The 23,902-nt window shown below is 38.2% G+C and overlaps 1 protein-coding gene across 1 annotated transcript in view; it reads right to left on the bottom strand.

The window, feature by feature from the left end:
* Positions 1 to 10,431, bottom strand: part of NUCB2 (nucleobindin 2) — a 45,536-nt gene extending 35,105 nt beyond the window's left edge. The window contains exon 1 of the mRNA XM_001378620.5: positions 10,220 to 10,431. The gene's annotated coding sequence lies outside the window, so the exon portion shown is untranslated. The remainder of the gene's footprint in view (positions 1 to 10,219) is intronic.
* Positions 10,432 to 23,902: the final 13,471 nt, after the last annotated feature.

Here is a 23,902-nt window from a genome sequence, read left to right as displayed (position 1 = left end):
TGGGAGGTCCTAGGTTCAAATCTGGCCTCAGCCACTTCCTAGCTTTGTGACCCTGGGCAAGTCACTTGACCCCCATTGCCTAGCCCTTACCACTCTTCTGCCTTGGAGCCAATATACAGTATTGACTCTAAGACAGAAGGTATGGGTTTAAAAAAAAATGACTAACTAATGTAGTTTCTCATACATTTTTTCCATGACAATTCTGCAAGTCTCTACAGAAAAGTTCTCAGAGTCCTCTTTCTCTTACAAATGGCAGTTAACTGTCATTCATCAAGATTCTATCAAAAACAAAAAATGAAGAAAAAAATGATTTTATAAGTGAAGAGCTGACCAAGAAGGTAGTGTTTGAAAATAGAATTTGGATTTCTGGATTAAAGCTTATCATAAAGAATTTTAAACTAAAAAGGAATTCCAGATAAAGGAGGTGGAGAGAAAACTACATATACATAATGCCCAAGTTAGATACTATATAGTAAGCAGCCACAAAGATGGAAGAAAAGCATCTGAGATATCCATAAATTTATAGAAGACAAAATTTAAGAAAGAAATCAGTATTAAAACACATAACTTCAAGTGACTATATACATAAATTCTGGAATTCAGGCAACAGCAAAAGTAGTTAGAAATTCTAAATTAAAGGGTTAAATTTGATCACTTAACTTTCACCAAGACTTAACAGAATGAAATCCAGGACTAGACAATGACTCTGGATGGACATGCCTTATCCAAAAGAAATTGAATAGATAAAAATGGGGGTAGGGTGTGTCAACATGGAAATATAGAAATCCCCAATTTATTTAGTTTGAGGGTAGAAACCCCAGGTTTTGACCTTGTCACAGGAGACTCCCACTTCCCCAGACAATAGACATCCACTTCAGGTGGGAGACAGATCCCATCCAAAGTCAAGTAGTTCTTTTGTCTCTAGAAGCCTTTCCCAGTATATCACACCCTCCTTCCGAGGATCGAACTCAGGACCTTCAGCTTGAGAGACTGATGGGCTACCTACTATGCCAAAGCTGATGTGGATGTCTATTGGAAATGGGACCTTCCCTCAGGGGGAAACCTCTCCTGTGACAAGGTCAAAACCTGGGGTTACTACCCTCAAACTAAATAAACTGGAGATTTCTTTATTTCCATGTTGACAGGTAGCATAACATATTTAAAAGATATGCTCATGTGAAGAAATCCAGGAACCTAAGAGGGAAAACAAGACAGTGAATATTAGGATAGATGCCAAAGGAGAAGACCAACAAAAAAAGTGATTTTTATAGACTATTAAAGATTTATAGACCATCTATACAGGAAGAAGAAATAATGCAGTCTGTAAAACAGAATGCAAGTATGACACAGAAATCTGATATACTAGTGATAAAGAACTTCAACTATGCAGCCTATATACAAACATTTGTAAAGGTAGCTCTCTGCCCAAAATAGCAAAGCAGTTAATGGCCACTTGATTTGCCTTCATCCTTGAAAAAGTGGAGGAATCAACAAGAGGCGAGTCTGTTTTGAATCTGATTCTCACTAATAGGAGTAACTGGTTGCAAAAAGGGAAATAAGAACCTTGAGGTAAAATTTGACCACTCTATCCTAGAGTTTGTGATAAAAGAAAAGAATCTAGGCAAGGTCTGACATGCACCCTAGATTTTGGGACAGAGGAAAGAGGGGATATCAACCTAGGAAGGACAAAAATGCTCAAGAATGAAAATCTAAAGATTTTTTTTTTAGGTTTTTTTAAAAGAAATGTACATTAGATTAGGTTTTTTTAAAAGAAATGTACATTAGATGCAAATAAGGTCAGGGAACAGAGCCAGGCAGCCTGGAGAAAAACAAATAGTATCAAGAATGTTAAAGCTCAGAATGAACCAAAACTGGGAAGAGAAATTAAAGACAACAAAAGGTTGCCTTGGGGATTTTCTTTCTTAGTTATTGGAGAATTAAGAAAATGGGACCTTTGCTTGGAATGTAAAGAAAGATAAAGGGATGGGGAGAATCCTGACTAACAGAGACTTAATACCCAAGATAAGTAAGGATAATGTAAGGGCATACCTAACTGCCCTTGATGAATTCGAGACTCCTAGCACAGATGAACAACATACTCATGCCCTTGAAAGAACAAGCAGATATAATTATAAGACACTGTCAGTATTGTCTGAAAGCTCATGGGAAACTGCAGAGATTCAACAATATTGGAGAAGGATTTTTCAGCTTTCAAAAATAAAAGAGCAGAGGCAATATAAGCTGGTAATTTCTGGAGATTAAAGATATGGCTTAGAAAATCTAGAAATGAGAACAGTGATTAAAAAGAATCAGCATGGCTTCATTAAAAACAAATCACAGATTAACCTCGCTTCTTTATTTTTCTTTGACAAAAATACAAAACTAGAAACTGAAGAGAATACTATGGATATAACTTACCTAAATTTCAGAAAAGTTCTTGACAAAGTATCATATACTATTCTTGTGGAGAAAGTAGAATAGTACATTATCAGGAATTCTTAACTTTTTTATGTCATGGACCTTCAGCAGAATGGTGAAGCTTAAGAATCTCTTTTCAGGGAAAAAAAAATGCTTTTAAAAGTATTAAATGGAGTGCATGAGATTACAAAGTAAATCAATGAAATTAAGATGCCATTTTTGCCCACACTAGATCATATATTCCTGGAAATCTATCCATGGAAGCCTAAAAAGTGTTAAGAACTCCCAGATTAGATAACAATTCAATTGGATGGATTCAAAACTAGCTGAATGATCAGACTCAAAGAGCAGTTAACTAGGCAAGAAGGCTCCAGAAGAATGCCTCAGATATCTGTGTTTGGCCTAAAGCTGTTTAAGATTTTTAACAATGGCTTGGATGAAAGTATGTATAGTATACTGTGCAAATTTGTGAATAGTACCCAAATAGGGGGATTGGTAAAATATGGGATACAGCATCAGGCTCCAAAAGAATTTTACAAGCTAAAGCATCAGAATGAATTGGATAAAATGAAATTCGATGGGAATAAATGTCTTGCATTTGGGTTCAAAACTCAACCTCACAAGTATAAGATGGGGAAGGTATTGTTAAGATAGTAGTTCTGAAAAAAAAATGTAAGAGTTTTAGTAAACTTCAAATTCAAAATAAGTCAGTAGTCTGATACACTAAGTCAAAAAAGCTAATAGGATCTTGGGGTGCACTAGAAGGAGGATAGCTTCCAAAAATAGAAGTGATAGCTCCAATATTCTGCCTTCAACACTTCATCTGGAATATTGTGTTCAACTCTGAGTATCATGAGTTAAGAAAGATATTTATAAGCTGAAGATCATCCAGATAAAAGTAGACAAGATGGTTAGGGCCTTAAGTCCATATCATATGAGGATTAGTTGAAGGAACTGGTCATGTTTAGCCTGGAGGTGCAAAAAAATTTGGGAAGGAACATGATAACCATCATCAAGTAGCCCAAGGGTTATCACATGAAGGAAGGACAGGTTTAGAATGATCCTAGCTGACTTTTGGTAAGAACCAGAGGTAATAAGTAGAAAGGGCAAAAAGGTAAATTTAAGCTCAGTCAGGAAAAGCTTCCTAACATTAGAGTAGAGCTCCGCTGGAATTGTATAAGATTGTTCTTTGTATAGATTCAGCAAATGTATTAACTGATTCCCTTATCTTCATGACATATTTTGCTACTGATTTTTTTTTAATTAAAATCCCCTTAAAAAGTTAGTCTGTACCTTTCTCATAGTTTATCAAATATAATTTTGATGGGTCCAAAATTCTTTTTCAAAAATATTTTATAAGAATAACAAAAATAATTATACAATCATTGGCAATGACCACATTATCTTTTCAGTAAAAACTCTATCCATGGTTTAAGAAAAAATTTAAAAAGGCTATCATTTCCTTCTTTCTTCTCTTCATTGAGATATGTTAAAACATCAATCCCTAAGTGCCTTTTAAACAATCATCTCCAGCACAGATTTCTTCTGAATGCATGTATACAGTCAGGTCCAGAAATCTTTTTAGAATAGAACAAAGTCCAGTTTCAATTCTTCACCATAGCTTGGAAATGACCTTGAGTGGTCCAAAGCTATATCATCAAAGTACAAGCTCCAGCAGATTCTACCAATCTAGAAAGGTTTTAAGGACAAGTGATAGGTTATGTCTACTATTCAAAGAACAACCTAATTTGAGCACAAAGGCTCATGACAGTAATGTAAATAGTCTTTCTTGGCCATAGTAACCTAGGAAATAGACAAAAATACAAGACAGCTCCCCTTCTCTATCTGCAATCTTTCATATTTGATTCCCTCTTTCTGCTTTCCATAGCTCCCCTGATCAGGTCCTCATTCATTCTCCCATGGATTCCAATAATAGCATGATATCCCTGATTCTAGGTTTTCCCTTCTCCAATTTATCCTTCACAAAATTGACAAAATAATCTGCCAACAATACAGGTCTAACCATTTGATTCCCCTCCTCAAAAACCTTCAGAGGCTTGCTATTGCCTCCAAAATAAAATAAAAATTCCAGTTTGGCATTTAAGGTTCTACAGAATCTAACTCCATCCCACCTTTCAACTTTTATTTCACACTCTCTGTACTAAACTACTAGCTTTCCCAAAAATTAAAAAAGCCATCTTCCACCTCAAAGTATTACCACAATATTCCCATCCAAGAATAGAATCCTTCCTCATCTCTGATTTTGGGAATGTTTATATTCCCTTCAAGGAATCAACTCAGGTGCCTCCAATACCATGAAAGTCTTTTGATCCTCACAAGCAGAAGGAAGACTTTTCTCTCCAGATTTTCCTTGAGCCTTTTTTCTTTCAGATATTTGATATCTTTTGTTTTTCTATCACTTTCATTTCTGAATCTCTCCTCTACTCATTGAGCAACTACTTATAATAAAGAAAAAGAGAAAGAAAAAATGGTTAAGCAAAACTGTCCAACACACCAACTGGGCCCAATAGTATATGCAAAGTTGGATATCTGTAATCTACTTCTTTCTGCAAAGATGAAAGAGAGGGTATATTTTCTCATCTCTTCTTCTGGACCAAGCTTAGCTAGGATATTTTTTCTAGATCTCTTCTTTGCCCATCACTTTTCATGTTGTATCATTACTCATTTGAATATATACAGCACTTCCCCTGTATTCTAGTTAGATGTAAGATCCTGAAGAGCAAATAATAAGTGCCTAACACCATCCCTATACATATAAGGAATATAATACTTTTTGAAACAGAATTTAAAACATTCAGAGATACATGTATCTGTGTATTTGATTTACTTAATATTCAAAAATAGTATTTAAAATTTTAATGATTGTATGACAGTTACATATATGTAGTCTTTATCTGCAGAAATCTAGAGTTCAGAAATTTTTAAATCATAAGTTTTGTGATTAAAAAGGTAGATATTAAAGGCAACTTGGGGTGGCAGTTGCAGAGCATAAGTGTCTCCTCCCATTTACTACCACTGTCACCACTTCCTGGCTTTACCTATGATTATAACTATAGGGTAACAGAAACTAAGATCTTATATTTAATGTTTGCATTAATATGATGCATTTAATACCTATAACCTAAGAAGCGGCAAAGCCCCTTCCTTATACTGTGATCAGTAAGAAATAGAAGTCATCAGGACTCCAGCATTTAATTTCCTGACAGGAAAAGGGAACATATAAGCAGGTAAGATCCCATCTCCATTTTAAACTGAAGATGGAGAAAAAGGAAAATTAGGTTCAATATATAGCAACTAGTTTTATGGCCAATTGTACTGTAATGTAAGGGCACCTAGTTGTCACAGTGGGTAGAGCACTGGGCTGGGAGTCAGGAACACTCATCTTCAGACACTTTCTAGCTATGTGGTCCTATGTGGGGAGATCACTTGCTTCAGGTCCTCATCTATAAAATAAGCTTGAGAAGGAAATGGCAAACCACTCTAGTATCTTTGCCAAGAAAACCCCAAATGGGGTCATAAGAGTATCAGACAACTCAAAAAATGACTGAACGATGACAACTGTAATGTAGTACATTTCAACTTTGTATCAAACAGATTTATAAAGGAAAGCATCATACAAAATCTTAAAGTGCTTATATAAATGGTTATTAACTATTTAAAAAATCCTTGCCCTCTTAGTATTAATTCTAAAATAGAAGACTGGCAAGGACTAGGCAATTGGGGTTGTGACTTGCCCAAAGTCACAAAGGTAGGAAATCGTTCTGAAGTCAGATTTATATCCAGAACCTCCCATCTCCAGGCCTGGCACTATCCACTATGCTACCCAGCTGCCCCTTAAATGGTTATAACTACTACAGAGGCTTCTGGATCTCTGATCAATTCTACTGGCAGGAGGTACTTAAGATACTACCTTTTTCCAATCTTAAATAGTATCTAAGCAAATTAAAATATTTTTATCAATGTACTACCATATCTTTATATTATAACTTCTCTGTATCACTTAAGCAACATGCTTTGTAAATATATAAGGTCATCAATATTTACATATCCTGTCCTTGAGATAACAAAAACATAGTATGTTTAAAACCTGTCAAAAATTAGTGTATAGTTGTGCCCTTCCCAATTGCTTAAATTCCCATCATAGAATTGCAATGTTGGAAAAGATCTTAAATGTGAAAACTGAGGCCAGGAGAGTTTAAGTAACTGCCAAATGAGAAAGCCGAGTTAGCAGAGGTGAGACTATAACATTTAATCTCCTAGTTTCTTGTCCTATTCCACCACAGTGAATTTGTTTTTGATATGTCAGATTCCTAGGATAATTTTTTCAATTTAAAAATAAGAAAATAGAAAAATGATAATATATTGCCACAGGTTATTGATTTCCACTGTAAAATCAAAACCCAAATTAAGAACTTAGAGAATTCTCTAAGAAAAACTTCAGAGAATACTTAACACACCTGGTCAAAGTGTGAGCAAGTGAAAGTCTTTGTGAGCAGCAATCCATCTATTCTCTTTAATTCCCCTCCAAGCCCAAGACTGAACAAGTATTATAGAAGTTCCCCCATTGCTGCCTTAAAAAGTTAGTCTATACCTTTCTTATAGCTGTGTGGCCTTGGGGGCAAGTCACTTAACCCCAACTGCCCAGCCCTTACTCCTCTCTTCTGCCTTAGAAAGGATATTTACTTTCTAAGATAGAAGGCAAAGAGTTTTAAAAATTTTAAGAAAGAAAATAAACCTATAAAGATTACTACAGTTATACACACAAACACACACAAAATCCTTTGAATTTTCCATGCCATCATTTGTGCAGTTGAACAAGAGCTAATCTTAACTATAAGATTTCATTTCAATATGAATCACTGTGTATCTCTTGCATAAACAACCCTTTGGATGACACTGTAAGGAATACAAAAAAAAAAAAAGCCGGAAGCCTTGGTCCCTATCCTGAGAGTTTTCACCATGTCTTTGGTAAGACAACATATATTTTGGAAGAAATTCCACATTGCAAATTGCGTGACAGACTTATTAAGTGTTATGTATCAGACCAATGAGAGATCAACTTGGACAAGAAGAGTCAAGCATGGAATTATGGAGAAGCTGAGACTAATGTGGGTCTTAAAAACTTGGAGAGGAAGAAGAGGAAGGCCCTTTCCAGGTACCTTTCCAGGTAAAGTAAATAACTGAAGCAGAGGCAAAAAGACAAATAAAATCAAGTGAATGGTTTGATTTAATCATAGTTTTTGTTGAAGATCATTAAGTCTTTTCTCATTTCCCTTCTCCTTTAACCAAGGCAACCACAAGGTCTAAAAGGAAAGTGATTTTTACTGAGCCTGATATCAGTGAACCTTTGAGGTTTCCATGTTGCTGTTCAGAAGTTTCAGTCAGTTGTATCTGACTCTTCATGACCCCAACTGGGGTTTTCTTAGCAAAGATTCTAAAGTAGTTGGTCATTGCCTTCTCATTTTACAGATGAGGAAACTGAGGAAAACAGTTAAATAATTTGCCTAGGGTCACATAGCTAGTGACAAATCTAGGGTCACAAATCTAGAACTCACAAAGATGAGTCTTGACTCCAGGGCTGGCACTCTATCCATGTACAACCTAGCTGCCCTTTACTGAAGATCAGTGGGAGAAAACCAAGGGTAGGTTATTTCCAAGGACTTTAAAAACTGGGTGAGTTGAGAATGTTAACCCTAACATTAGAGAATAAAACAAATATATCAAAGAAATAATTGAAAGTCAAAATGTTGGCTCCGTTTCTTTGGCTTGGTTATCATTTTTGTCCCTTCTATTCTTCAATGTTACCTTAGAAATGTTCCTCTCTTCCAACTCCCTAACTCACTTCCAAATCTAGCTCTTGTTATATTGTTAGTGCTTTATCCCTCTAAAATTGTCTATATAACTTGTGTTTATCTGATCGTGCACCCTCCCCCAATATGAGTCCCTGATGTCAGAGGAGAGGTAGAGAAAAGGGGAAGAAAGGAGAGAAGGAAGAAGGAACAGAAAAAGATGGGGGGATGAAGAGGGAGGAGAAAGGGAGGGAAGGGGGAGAGGGGGGGAGAGAGATGGAGAGAGAGAGAGAGAGAGAGAGAGAGAGAGAGAGAGAGAGAGAGAGAGAGAGAGAGAGAGAGAGAGAGAGAGAGAAAGAGAGAGAGAGAGAGAGAGAGAAAGAGAGAGAGAGAGAGAGAGAGAGAGAGAGAGAGAGAGAGAGAGAGAGAGAGAGAGAGAGAGAGAGAGAGAGAGAGAGAGAGAGAGAGAATATGAATGTTAATACTATTACCTGGATTCAAGGTCCTTCTCAGACATATTCTGACTACTAGATTCAGACACCAAGTCACTTAACTTTTCATTTTGTCCAAAGGAACTCTCTAAGATTATTAATTGCCAAACAGCTGCTAATCTGCATTAGTGAAGAGTTTCCTCACAAGAGAATTCCTATACCATGAAATCAAAGGCCAGAACAAAAAGAAAAAATTACCAATATCTAACAGAGAAAATACACAGTAAATACTTAATAAATACAAAACATGTTTATGAGCTCACCATACTTATTCAATATGAAACCTTTAGATGAATTCAATTTCAGTGAGTTTCTGAAATCATACATGGAGAAGGGAATCCATCCATATGGTGCCTATACTGTGCTAGGCACTTTTACAAATATAATCTCATTTGATTCTTACAACAACTCTAGGAAGTAGGTGCTATTATGCTCATTTCACAGTTGAGAGAACTGAGGCAGAGGTTAAGTGACTTGTCCAGGATCACATAACTATTACTTATTAGAAGTTGGATTTGAGTTCATGTTTTGCTGTCTCATTAGATCTGGGCTAATGCAGAATCCAACAGGAAAGATGTTAAAACCAAGTAAATTTCAAAACAGAGTCAAATGGATAGAATATCTAGGCTGTGTGATCCAAACTTAAGTCACAGTACTTGTTAAGCTATCTTAATCAATAAAACCTCCAATGAAGGGAAGTTTACAGTCTCCCTCAAAGAAAAAACGTTGTTCAAAAAGTGTTTCCTAATTAACCTCTCTTTTGCTACAAGTAGGAATTGTGGCTTTTTCCTTATCCTGCCTCATCAACTAAAAGTCTTGCAATATGGCAAATAAAGTATTACAAAAAGTACACACTTGTGCAAAGTGACATTACCCAACTTCAATAGTTAGATGAAAAGTTTCAAAATATCCCTCCATACATTTGAATCTAAAAGATCTGCCAGTCAGAAAACAAAATTCGTTCAATGGTTCAAATGAACTTTTGGTGTTTCTCAAGGCTGTTGCCAGACCTAAGCCTTGGTTTTTCCATAGGTACCCACGGAACAGGTGAAGCACTGAAAGGGTAACTTTCATCATCACAGACACACACGGGACTAGACGTTTACCTGAGTCATCATTATACAGATTTTTCTTCATAGAGAAACCTCAAATTAGAAGGAACAATTGATTTAAATAACAAGGAAACAATGAGACGACCATGTGGGCCCGGCTTTGCTCAGGGTGAGAAGGGAAGGACTGCCTTGGGTTCGCAGCATCCTTAAAGCTGGGGGGAGCCCTGAATGCCCCACCCCAAGTCCAGGAATGGAACCCAAAAGAGAAGGGAGACTTCGAAGTATGTCTCTCCCTTTCCCCTTGGCCTTCCAGTGTCTTGCCTGGGGGGGCCAGGGACAGAAAACCCCACCACGCACGAGAGACAGAATAAGACTAGGAAGGAGGGGGCTATTCTTCGCACCCCGCAGCAGAAGAGGGACTACCCACCCCTCAGGCCGCCAGCCTCACCTTGCTCGCAGGCTCCGCCTGGGCACCGGTTCCCGTCGGCGCGGTCACGTCGGGTCCCCCGGACCAGGGCGACGGCTTCCCGCTCGCTCTCGCGCTCGCGCTCGCGCCCGCGCCCACTCTCCCGCTGCGGCGACGCCGGCCCCTCTCTCTCGCCGTCCAGCTGCCGCCGCCGCCACCACCGCCACGAGCGTGCCCTCCTCCGCTGCCATGGCGATAGTCACCGCCTCCCGCGGAGGCCGATTGGTCCTGGCCGGCCGGCTCTGGTTCGCGGAGGACGCTGATTGGATAGGGCGGGGACGAGAGCGACGGGGCGAAAAGGGGAGAGGGGAGGCAGGCCCGGGGACGCCTAGGAGGGAGGGCCCCCTAAGAAGTACGTGGCGTTCAGCGGAGAGGGCGGAGCCTGGCGGGAAGCAGCGCCCCTTTCTCCTCCCGTCCTGGGGCTGCGCCTGGGGGCGCCCCTCTCCTACTTCCCGCCCCCGCTCTACTTAGTCCCACGACCCTTCCTAGGGTGGGCGGGAGGGAGCTGAGTGAGGGGTAACTGCTTCTCTTCGTGGTGGGTCTCATCTGCAGCAGAGGCAGAACTAAGCCGGGGCTGTCGTGGTATTGGCCCAGGTGATGACTGGGGCAGGGTGCGCCCACTGTCTCCTCCTACCCCCTACCCCTCGCCCAGCAGGATTCCCCTGACTGCCGTGCCCCTCTGCCTAAACCAGTCTTCTGCATCCCCACCCCCACCCCAAATACTACCTTGGGTGGAGATGTGGAGCGCAGCTTGCTTCTCCTCTCCCCCAACCAGGTTGACTGGCTATCCCATCCCAGGTTAGGTAGCAACCCTTCAGGTTCTCCAGATAGCCAAACCTCTCTGCCAAAGCCAGCCTACTGACAAGTGACAGCCCTCAAAGACTACCTTGAACACAAGTGTGAAATAAGGAGCTCAGTATACAGTTTTCTTCTAAGAATAGTAAATAAGCTTAGGCCTAACCCTTCCTAGTCCCTATTTTCTACCTTCTTTTTTCCATTATACCCACTGAAAACTCCTATTTAATAAACCTCTCTCATCTTAGATTTCTTTCTTTCAGATTCCTTCTAACAATGCTCACTGAAACCAAGCTTTCTTCCAAAGACAACCCGTTTCTTGCCTCCCTCTCTGGGTCTAACCACTTCTATCACGGGCTTAAAATGGGTGTTTGGCATACTCTTGCTCCATATTATCATTTTTGGAACTTCCCTCTACTAGTTACCTCCCTTTTTTAAAGTTTACTATATCATGTAGGTTGAAAATTATTATTACATGTAATCGGGAAAATAAAATATCATGAGATAAAGAAAAGAAAAATAAAGTTTACTATATCCTATTGATCTTTAATGTGGATCTGTGGACCTGTAGGTCAGTCTCACTTCTACCCAGTAACCTGACTAATCATCTTCTCCAACCTAATCTTTCCCACTTTCTTACACCTTGATCTTCCAATTCCTCAACTTCTTCAACTTTCATGATCTCTTTATCCAGTCTCCCTCAACCATGCATGATAGAAGTCATCCCCTCTATATCCTATCCCCATCACTCCAGGTACTAGAATTTCTATTTATGATTATGCTCAGAAAGGATTAAGGGTAGGAGGGAAAGACTGAGTTTTGCAGCTTGAGTGTGTGGTGGGCAAGATAAAACTACTCTAATGATTGCACAGACCACAACGTTCCATGGCTTCCTTCCTGTCTGTCAACCATGTCCTATAAGCACAACTTCATTCACAGGCATGTCCCTTTCATGTCTCTAAAGAAAACAATTATAGTGGTAATAATATCTTACTTTTCTATAGTATCTCAGAATTTTCAAGGCACTTTAATGTGGATTATCTCATCTCAAAGTCACAACCCCATAAAGCAAGCAATAAACCTTAGAATGCTTGGAATGCCTCCTTCCTGATCTCAACCTATTGCTTCCCTCCACATCAAGTACCAACTAAAATCTCATCTTCTACAGGAAGCCTTTCCAATCTTTCTTAATTATATTCTTTCTGTTGATTATTTCCTCTTTATCCTGAATTTGTCATGTTTGTACATTATGAGCTCTTGATGACAGACTGCTCGTTTAGTATACCTAGCACTTAGAGCATTTAGCATAATGCCTGGCACATAGCAGGCACTTAATATTTTTGGTTATTAGTTGTTCAATAATTTGTCCTTGCTGTGTGCCAGGCACTGCACTAAGCACTAGAGATACAAATATAAGTAAAAAATAAAAACAAGTTTACCTTCTTTTCTCAAGGAATAAAACAGAAAGGTGCTGAAAAAAAGAAGGAACATGGAGTGGGAAAGGAAAAATACCTGAACTAGGACTTGGTCTTGCACAAGCATAGCCAAGAGAGAATGAAAGTCAGCAGATCTGGTCCCCTCTACAAAATGGGGAGGCCGCAGGAGGAACTCACCAATGGGAAAAGGTAAGGTAAACAAGGCAAGTATTAATCACATTTGACAAAAAAATTTCAAGAGTTTTTACTATGTAACTTGTGTCAAAGCTCTCAGTATTTTGATGACTTCTATTTCTTCGTTCTCTAATGTGCCATAATTCCCATATTCCTTATGTATTCACATTTTATATGAGCTTTCAGGACTTGCTGACTTTCATATCTAGGGAAACCTATGTTCTTGAGCATAACAAAATTTCAGAACTATCTCTGCTGTATTGATTTGGTGATTTACAGCCATAGACCATTAGACAATTTTTATGTCATCCTTCTGGACTACATTCAACCAAATAAGGGTCTTTCCAGCTTTTGTCCTAAGCAATTACCTTTCCCAGGAGACTAGAAAGAGCTTTAGCAAAAATATTTCTTAGTGCTTTCAGTTTTCTTACAGGTTGGGCTTTAAATAGGTTTTCACAAATAGAAAGCATAGACTTGTTTGAACAATTCCTGAAGGAAGATTTTTTTTTCTATCACCTCAAGAGACCCTTTATATGTAAGAATGAGCTAAATCAGTCAACAAGCATTTATTAAGCATAAAAATTATTAGTTTAAGTTATGTGTAGTTAAAGGCAGTGAAGGAAGCAAATACCATGAAATGAAGAGGCAGAACATTCTAGGCTTTCTAAAATTTGATATCTTGCCTTATTGGGTTGCTATGTAATTGAAATTTGTAAAAATCCACATTAAAATATCCCATTCACTAATCAAGTTGGGGATGTTATTTGTTCCCCTGTGCAACTTCTAGACTTTCTCTTTACCACAATCACTCAGCAAACTGTTCCTTTAAATTCATTCAATCCAATTTATTAATCTCCGGACTTCCTAGTGGTGTGACCCTGGGTAAATCACTTAGCTCTTAGTGCTCTTCTACCTTATATTGATTCTAAGAAAGATTCTAGTAGCTGTTTTCTATCAAATCCTATAAATATCTTCTTTTCCTCAATGTCTGTCTTATAGACTCTCATTACCACAACATATATATTGATAGTCCATGTCTACTGTTATGATAGGAATTTGATGAGGAATGGACAAAAGGAAAACATATAAATAATTCAGATTTATTGGTTGGGAAGGGGAGGAAGGAACAAGGGGTAAGGAGAAAATCTACAAGTTATCTTACAATCTAATGTCTACAAACTATCTAAAACTATCTTATTAAGCTAAACAGTAAATTTCCCCAATAGCCAAATCTCACACAAGGAGTCCAATCAAATGAGCCAGGATCTTTAGTTGATTAGTGTCCAGAGGTGAAGTCTGTCTTCAATCTTCTTGACTCAAAGCTGCCAGCAGCCAAATTCAAAAGATTTCTTTTCTTCTGCTCATCTCAGGAGAAAGCCAGAAACCTCTTTTCCCAAGCCTCCAACTCAGGTCCTTCCAAGGGATAAGATGAAGTCCATTGGGGCATAGAATCTTTCCCAAATCTCCAGCCTCAGGCTCCCATGTGACCCTTAGTCACATGCTTTTGTCAATAACTCACTGACTTATACACCACTCAGTTTGTTGCAAAGCATTCATTCTTTATCACACTATCAAATTTACTAACTTTCTTGCTCCACAACTTACTCAAGTCTCATGACCTATTCTCCATTTTATGTCATTTACACAGAGACAGTCATATCCTTGATCTTGCCATCACCCACAAAGGTTCTAATTCCATATTCATGAACTACAAAATTCCTTTACTTGATGATAATCTTTTTTCATTTACCTTTCCTTCTGCCTTATGTTCTTTACTATAACCTCATTCTTTATTATACCCTCTAATACCTCCAACACTCAATTCTTTCCCAAGTCTTATCTTCAGAGACTACACTCTATTCCCTTCCCTATTCCAATTGCTTGACTAATCATTTCAACTCCATCCCTAACTTCCTTTGCCCCACATCCTATTGTCAGTCATGGCTTGCCAAACCCCAACACTGGATTATTCCCATTATCTGTTGTGTTTGCTACTGAATGAAACTGGGAAAAATCAGGAAAGCATACTACTTATATCTAATACAAATTACATAATCTCATCTGGGCCCTCATTTAAGCAAGGCTATTCTTTTTACTCCTTCCTAATTAACTCATCCAGCAGCTAGATGACTCAGGGAATAGGTTACTAGATCTAGAGTCAAGAAGACCTAAATTCAAATCTGTCCTCAGATATTTACTAGTAGCAGCCTGATCCAGGACAAGTTCACTTAACCTCTTTTTCCCTTAATCTGCTATAGAACGTAATGGCAAACACTCCAATGTCTGTGCCAAGAAAAGTCTCAAAGAGTCAGACATGACTAAACAAATAATTAATTCATTGTTCTGCTTACTATAGCAACATTTCCAAACATTGTCATGTCTCTTCAAGACTCTCATAGCAATGCCTCCCCTTATTGTTTCAGCTGAGGACCTTATTTCACCAAAAAAATTGAGGCCATTCAATTAGAGCTCTCTCTTCTCTCTTCCTTTTAATTTCCTATCACTCAGACACTGCACTCTCCACTCTTTCATCCCTATCTCACATAAAAAGATGGCCTATCTTCTTTTTGAATGTTGCTGCAGACACATCCAACTTTTCATGGCCACTTTTTGAGGAGTTTTCTTTACAGAGTTGCTGGAATGGTTTGCCATTTCCCTCTCAGCTCACTTCATGGATGAGGAAACTGAAATATATTGGGTTAAGTTATTTACCCAGGTCACTCAGACACACTAAGTGTCTGAGGCAGGGTTTGAACTCAGGTCTTCCTGACTCCATGCCCAGCACTCTATCTACTGTGCCACTTAGCTGACCCCTTCTTAATGTCAGGCAAACTCCTCAAGGTGTACCCTTGATCTCTTTCCCTCCCATCTTCTCCTCCTTTATCATCCCTACCTCCTTTATCATCCCTACTCTCTTATTAATCTTTATTTTTTATATTGGTAATTTGGATTTTTATTTCTTTTTTTTAATCAAATTAGCTGGGACACCTAAGTGGCACAGTAGATAAAGAACTAAACCTAGAATCAGAAAGATGATTTCAAATCAAGCCTCAGACACTTAGTAGCTATGTGAACAAGTCATTTAACCCTGTTTGCCTTTCCCTTACCCTTCTTAAAATTGTTATGAAGGTAGAAAGTAAGGTTTTATCAAAAATCAAATTAGTTTATCTATCTTATTGTGTTCTTTTTGATAAAACTAGCTTTCGGCTTTATTTATTAGTTGAATGGTTTTATTACTTTTATTAATCTTTGATTTTCAGAATTTCTATTTTGGCATCAATTTGGAAATGTTTAGTTTGTACTTTTTTTAATTTTTTTACTCAAATGCACTTAGTTGTTAATCTGTTCTCTCTCTTTTATTGAGCATTTAGAAATACATTTTCCCACAAGCTTTGCTTAGACTATATCCCATAAATTTTGGCATGTTTTCTCATTATTGTCATTATCTTTAGTAATTGTTTCTTTGATTTGTTTTCTGATCCATTCATTCTTTAGTATTAAATTATTTAGTTCCAAATTAATTTTTCATCTGTTTCCATGACCCTTTATTTAAAACATTTTATTTCATTATGGGCCTAAAGGGATACATTTACTATTCCTGTTTTTTTCTAAAGTCTTCATATTCTAATATTTGATTAGTTTTTGAGAAAGTTCCATTTATAACTGAGAAAATGTATACTTCTTTCTCTTCCCATTCCATATTCTCCAGAGGTCTATCATATTTTTCTGAAATTCTTTTTTTTCTTTTTTTTTGTAACTTTTCTAAAATTCTATTCATCTCCTTACCTTCTTCTGACAAGTCCATAGGGACATACCGGGCCCATTGAGGTAAAAGCAACCAGAAAAGACATATTTGCAGATCTGCCTCAAGACTTTGGCAAGGACCAGACTGACCTTACCCTGCAAATAAAAAATACAAATCACTATCCAAAGAACACCTGGTTTTCTTAATTGGATTTTAACATCCTAACCAGTTAACTTACTATCACAAACCTTGAGCTCTATCTCTGGGACAAGTGGCCGTCATACATGTCAGCTATACCTTAGTGCTTTTCTACTTCTACAGAAATCCTTATGCCAGCAATAACAGACCAAAGAGGACTTTGAAGATTACTATTGATGAAGTGTATGTACTCCTCAATGCAGGTGACACCTGTGTACCCTAATTGGCCCTAAAGGATGTATGTTTTGACATGTTACCTTCTTTTTGATCTGTCATTTTCCTTTGATCACAGAGTGTCAAAACTATATAAATATGGGGGCCTATATGCTCAATAAAATGGAATCTGTGATCCCATTCAGAGTCCCATAATTCTTGACTCGGTTGCACTGATACTCTGCATGTCTGTCTCCCTGCTCTGGCTCTGCCTTCTCTCTCTCTGCTCTAAGTTCTCAGCCAGCCACTCTCCACTGCAGGTTTCAGTTCAGCCATCTCTGCAAACCAGAATGTACTGAAAATCTGACTCCTAGCTGGTTGTACTGTGCCACTAGTTGGGGGTGGGGCTCTCCCAGAACTCCCACTGCAGCTCCCTGTGAACCCACCAAAGGGCATTCCCAAGACCCATCATATTCTTCCTTGTTTATTTAATGATGAAGCTTATCTGTGTCTGAGAGGGATAAATTGAGATCTCCATTAACATAGTTTCACTGCTTATTTCCTCATGTAACTCATGTAACTTTTCCTTCAAGAATTTGGATACTATGCTATTTGGTGCCTATATGTTCAATATTATTTCATTGTCTATGGTATATTTTAGCAAATTTTTGTTTAATTATCTCAATTAAATCTGTTTTTGCTTTTGTTTTTTTGAGATCATGATTGCTACTCCTGACTTTTTTTTTATCTAAAGCTAAATAGATTCTGATCTAACCCTTTCTTTTAACTCTCTGTGTATCTTTCTTATTCAAGTGTGTCTCTTATAAATAAGATATTATTGGATTCTAGTTTCTAATCCATTTTCTAATCCTTTTCCATTTTGGGGATGAATTCATACCATTCACCTACCTGATTATGATTGTTGCTATGTATTTCCTTCTATCCTATTCTCATCTATTTATTCTTTTCATTTTTACCTTGTCCCCTCCTCAAAAGTCTATTTTGAATCTGATCATTGCCTTTCTTAATCTACCCTCCCTCTTTACCAATGCCTTTTCTCCTAGCCCCTTCACCTCCTACTTCCTTGTTAAGATAAGATAAACTTCTATACCCAGTTGTGTGTGTGTGCATATATGTGTATATGCATCCTTTCTCATCCTTCCATTCTTCTTTTTCAATCTTCTTATCATAATAGATGCATACCCATGATAAAGTTCTCAGGAGTTATATGTATCATCTTCCCATATAGGAATGTCAACAATCTAACTTTATTAAGTCCCTTATGATTTCTCACTTACACTTACCTTTTTATGTTTCTTTTAAATCGTATATTTAAATGTCAAATTTTTTATTTAGCTCAGGATATTTTCTTCAAGAAAGCTTGAAAGTCTTTGATTTTATTAAATATCCCTTTTTCCCCTATAAGATTATACTCAGTTTTGGTGCATAGGGTATTCTTAGTTTATCCTTTGTATTCCAGAGGATCATATTCCAAGCCCTCCATTCTTTTATTCATAAAAAAAAAACAATTTACCTTTCTATCTTAAATTGATATTAAGTATCAGTTCTGAAGTGATTTATCCAGGGTCACACAGCTAATAAGTGCCTAAGGCCAGATTCAAACCCAGGACCTTCCAAATCCAGGTCCAGCTCTCTATGCACTGAGCCACCTGTCTTCTCCATAGAAGGTCTCCACCCTTTTTTATAATAGTAGCTACTAAATCTAATGTGATTCTGACTGTTACTCCAACATATTTTAATTGTTTCTTTCTAGATACTTTAAGTATTTTATCTTTCTGTCATAGAATTGTCATTTCTATGCAAATTGATGTATATATCCAGATTAACCTCTTCCCTGACTTCTGAAATACCAGTATTCATTAGGAGGGTTTATAGGGAAGCAACACAGAAGGATTAACATATAAATATTTGGGTTTTTTTTTTAATTTAATAGAGAGGAGAGGTTAGGGAAAGGAGGGAGACATGGAAAGGAAATCTTAAACCTTAAAACCTTAATGTAAACTCCTAACAAATAATTATATCTTCCTACACTAAAATCCTAAAGGCCAGTCCAACAGAGATCTTACAAGATTTAGTTCCTCAAGTTTCCCCTTAGTCCACCTAAGGGTATTAGGAAACTTCTACTTACTCTTGATTGAAGGTGTGAATCTTAAAACTGCTCAGACTCTACCTTAGAAGATTTGGTTAAGCTATTCCCTTATTGTAACAAATGGAGATAACTTGATCAGGAATGTATTGGGAATTTTAACATTACTCCACCCACACTTAGACAGTGCCTTAGGGGAAGATAAAGTTGTAAAATTCCTTACTGAACAATGAAAAGTCCCCAACTCATACTTATAGTGAAACTAAAACCTTAAGCTAGGTCTATTTTTAGATCTAATACAGAAGGGTACTAAGTACCTATAAAGGTCAAATTAATCACTAAAAGGTCAAGCAACTTACAAAAGGCAAGAGGTGTGAAGTTTTAATCTAATCAGATGTATTTTCATAAAATCCAAGATTTAAATTTTGTTCGAGATAGATCTTCAGAGAAGAAGCTTGCTAACTGACTGAATCCAGAGAATGAACTGTTTGCAGAAAGATATCTAAACCTTTTCACTACAGGAAGATACAGAATGAACCTTGGGGTGCAGTTGATTGAACATTTTTTTTGAATGTACACTCTTATGCCAAAGGGGACTGCCCCCTAAATGGTTTTTGTCAATGTACCCAGCAAAACATTGGTTTGCTGTCTCTCTCTCTCCTCTATTTCCCCTAATATACAACTATTGTAATTTTCCTCTTAGTGGGTAAAAATTTTGTTTACATTTAGTTAGAATTTTTTGGGGTGCAGTACACTTATGTTAGTGATCAATTGGGGAGACAAGTCCCCCAATCATCATCAGGGGGGATTGTGAATTTTTAAATCTCCATTTTGCTTGGTCTAGCACCCAAAATTGTGCACACCCACACTACATGGGCATGTGCTAGTCAATGACAAATTAGAAATAACTAACTGCCCACCTGGGCTGTCCTAAGCCAAGCTTGAGCCACCATTGGCATTTGTGAGGCACAGGAAGTGATAGAGAAAGCAGCTCTGGGATTCGCTCACTTCCTGTGGACAGAGGCAGTTGGTGCTAGGAGCTTGAACAGGGAGGAGGCCCACAGACAGCTTCCCTTCAGATCGGTCACATGAGTCAAGGGCTGATTCTTCTCTACCTTGGCCCCTTTGGGCCTAAACTCCCTCTGGCTCCCTGCCAGAGGTTGAGTAACCCCTTTCCTTTTTTCTCCTCTCTACTTCTCTCCTTCTCCTTTTTCTTACTCCCATTGTGATTAAAACCACCATAAATTCCATTCTGACTTGAGTGTTTCATTTTAAAGAATTTCATAAGTAAATTCCTTGGTGGCCATAGTTTTAATATTATAACAATCTTTAAAGGTGATATTTTCACCATAACACAGAGAAGGTGATAACAAAAGAAGATGTGAACTAAGAATGGTCAGTCCTTGGGAAAACATCTACTGTGATTGGTAGATGTGAAAATTTAGGGGAGGTGATATAAGATAAATTTCTCTTTAAAAGGAGCTGGCTCTCTCTGAACTTAGTTGGGGAGTTTGGAGTTAGTTTTGGAGGAGCTGGGTCTCTGTACTTAGTTGGAGTTCAGACTAGTTGGAGTTTGTAGTTCAGTTTGGGAGTTCACTGTGGAGGTTGGAGTTTGGAGTTAGTTGGAGTAGCTGGGTCTCTGAACTCAGTTCAGGAGTTGAGGATTTCAGTGAAGGACTGTAGTTTTTGCTTGGGACAAATCTTGTGTTGAGTGATAAAAGACTGACTAGTCTCTCTCTCTTAAGGCTTAGGCCTAGGCCATTTGGCCTAGGCCCTTCATACTATTTTTATTTTCTCTTATTCTCTCTCTCTCCCTTTCCTTAATTTCCTTCATTTGTATTAGTTAAAATCAACATAAACCCAGCTGATGTGGGTATTTTCATATTTTGGGAATTTTTCCCATGGCAACCACTTATTTTTTATTTAAATCAAGACACTAAAAATTGTCTTTACAGTTTTGGCAATTCACAGTCTTGGCAAACCATATTTCCGCGGTCACAAAGGTCTGCTTGGCCAAGATCCAATGGAGTCCAGGAGAGAGATAAGATTTTCCACTATCACCTCCAACTCCAGCTGGGACAAACTGACTCTCCAACAGTTTTGGAATATTCCTCTCTCAGCTCTGAAGATGTTTTGGGGACTTGCCAATCATGCTTATCCACTAAGCATTACTTCCATGGCAACACTTCCAAGCACCAACCATCTTTTGGACATCTCACACTGTATGTCTAGTAGATATCTCAAACTCAACATGTCCAAAACAACTTATTTACTTTTCCCCTTTCCTTTTCATCTTCCCAGCTTCCCTATTTGTAGAGTCCTGATAAGCAGGTCTATAAAGAGGGGGTTCTTCCTTTGTGATAGGGACTCAAGGAGAGGCACAGAGTCTGGGAACCAGGGTGAAGAATGACAGACACAGACAAATCAGTGTTTAAATAGGGCAGGCAAAACCCCTATGATATTCTCCTTGGAAGGAAAATATGAGAATCAATGGAATACGAGGTAGAGGAGGAGATTAGGGCAGAGAATGAACTCCGAGAGGGCTAGTGCCTCGGGAAAGGAAAAGATTCAGAGAGAGAGAGAGAAAGAGGGAGAGGGGCTCAGGAGCAGAGCAAAGATCCAAGAGAGAATTCATGGGTCTGCCCTCTATTTTTATTCCTGAGGGACCAGGGAGGTGTTTCCAATCAAGTAGCAATCACATCACAAAGCATAGACAATTAAGATTGGGTGGCAAGGTAGAGGTAACACCTTTGGGTGTGTAGATTTCAACCCGTGCTTTTTCAAGGAAATGCTCCCATCATATTAATGAGTTTGTCTTAGGCAACAGGCCGCATGGCCAGGTCAAAAGACCACCCACAAATATCATTGGTATAACCTTGTGCCTGAAGACACAGAAATCGTACAATCATTCATATTTCATAGATGTGAATATGCTTGGAATGCTACACTATTATTGTTGAGAACCCCACCATTCTCTCTGTCACCTTGACTTGCAACCTCCATATCCTTTATTCTCACTCATATGCATCCCACCTATCCAGTAAGTTGCCAAATGTTATTGTTTCAACCTCACATAGCTAGCACTCTAGTGCAGGATTTCATCTATCATCTCACATCTGGTCTATGCAATAACTTTCAGGTGGATCCCGGCCCCCCTCAAGTCACTCCCTACTCCAACACATCCTCCATTCAACTACCAAGATGGTCTTCCTAAAGCACAAATCTGATCATATCTTATACCTATACCCACATGCACTCAATAAGTTCCTTGATCAAATACAAAAGTACTCCTATTACCTCTTTGATCAAATATAAAGTCTTTTTTAACATTTAAAACCCCTCACAACCCTATCCCTTCCTAACTTTTCCAGTCTTCTTACACTTTACACTGTACCATTTTCCCACAGAGTACTCCATCTTCTATCACCTTGCCTTTGTACTAGTTGTTTCCTATGTCTGTAATACTCTGTGCCCCCATATCTGCCTCTTAGTTTTCATGGTTTTGTTTAAGACTCAGCCCTCACCTTCTAAAGGAGGCCTTTTTTCTGGCCCCTTTGGCAATTTGATGAATGCTATTTATATCTTTTCAAAATACTGTTTCATTATTCACATCCATAATTGAAGGAACTACTAAATTGCAGCTAGAGGTTAGTTGGGGATGTAGGAATAGGAACCACAATCATTCCATTCATCTTGGTGGACTAATAATGTAGAAATACTACAACCACCTTGTGTTATAATATTAGGAAGCCTCCAATCCTGTTTCAGGAACACAGTAAAGAAAATGGTTTCATCCATTATTGTAAGAGGTATTTGCTGTCCTTGGATGAGACCTTGCAGTTTTGTCTAAAAGAACTGCTTTCAAAAGTGTAAAAGTATTTGGTCTCTTATTCTCCCTGTCTTCTGCCTTTGAACAGGGAATGTTCTCTCATATTAAATCTTGCTACTTTCATTCTTGATTTGCCATTTTCTTGTGTGTCCCCATTTTATAGATGAGAAACTGAGGCAAACAGGATTTAAGTGACTTACTCAGGTTTATATAGCTAGTATCTGAAATCAGAATTTAACTCAGATCTTTTTTTTTTTAAACCCTTACCTTCCGTCTTGGAGTCAATACTGTGTATTAGCTCCAAGGCAGAAGAATGGTAAGGGCTAGGCAATGGGGGTCAAGTGACTTGCCCAGGGTCACACAGCTAGGAAATGGCTGAGGCCAGATTTGAACCTAGGACCTCCCGTCTCTAGGCCTGGTTCTCAATCCACTGAGCTACCCAGCTGCCCCCTAACTCAGATCTTAACTCCAGGTCTGGTGCTCTATCTACCATACTATCTAGCTTTGCCCCCCCCCACCCCCACCCAAAAAAAAAAACCCAATACAGATGCAGGAGATCAAATCCAGAACCAGATACACAAATCATGTATTCCACTACTGAGCTACATCTCCAAGCTTGATGGAAGAATATTGGTATTAAAAAGATCAACTTTTGTAAAGGATGACTAAAAACACTAATTTCCCAAAGGCAATCCAGAGTACTCCTTTCCTTCTGTTCAATTCTAGGGCCAATTTATTGTCCCTTTGCAGTGTCTACATATCTATTTATATGGGTACCTATTTTTTCCTTTGATAGTATATATGTTTCCTGAGGGCAGAAACTATTATTTTTTTGTCTTTGTTTCCTCAAGGACTAGCACAGTGTCTGGCACATAGTGGGATGTTGAGTTAATATTTCTTAGTTGATCAGTTCCCTTCTTTGGTGTCTTGAGTTCCATTTCTTCATGAAGCACATTGGAGACTATAATGTTAGAATCTGAAAGTGATAGTGTTTCTATTTTTGCTAGGAAAGTTTCTTATCAAAATCCTCTCAGGTGGCCCAGTGAATAAAGCATTGGACTTGGAATCAGGAAGACTTATCTTCATGAGTTCAAACATGGCCTCAAACACTTACCTGCTATGTGACCCTGAGCAAGACAATTAACCCTTTTTGGAAGGAGAGGAGGAAGGGAGGAAAAAGAAGTCCTGTCCTGTCAGATCTTTTTTTTTTTTTTACATTAATGATTTT

This window comes from Monodelphis domestica, chromosome 6, assembly GCF_027887165.1.
Source record: "Monodelphis domestica isolate mMonDom1 chromosome 6, mMonDom1.pri, whole genome shotgun sequence".
Lineage (NCBI taxonomy): Eukaryota > Metazoa > Chordata > Mammalia > Didelphimorphia > Didelphidae > Monodelphis > Monodelphis domestica.
The sequence above is the reverse complement of the archived record's forward strand: the minus strand, read 5'-3'. Positions and strand labels throughout refer to the sequence as shown.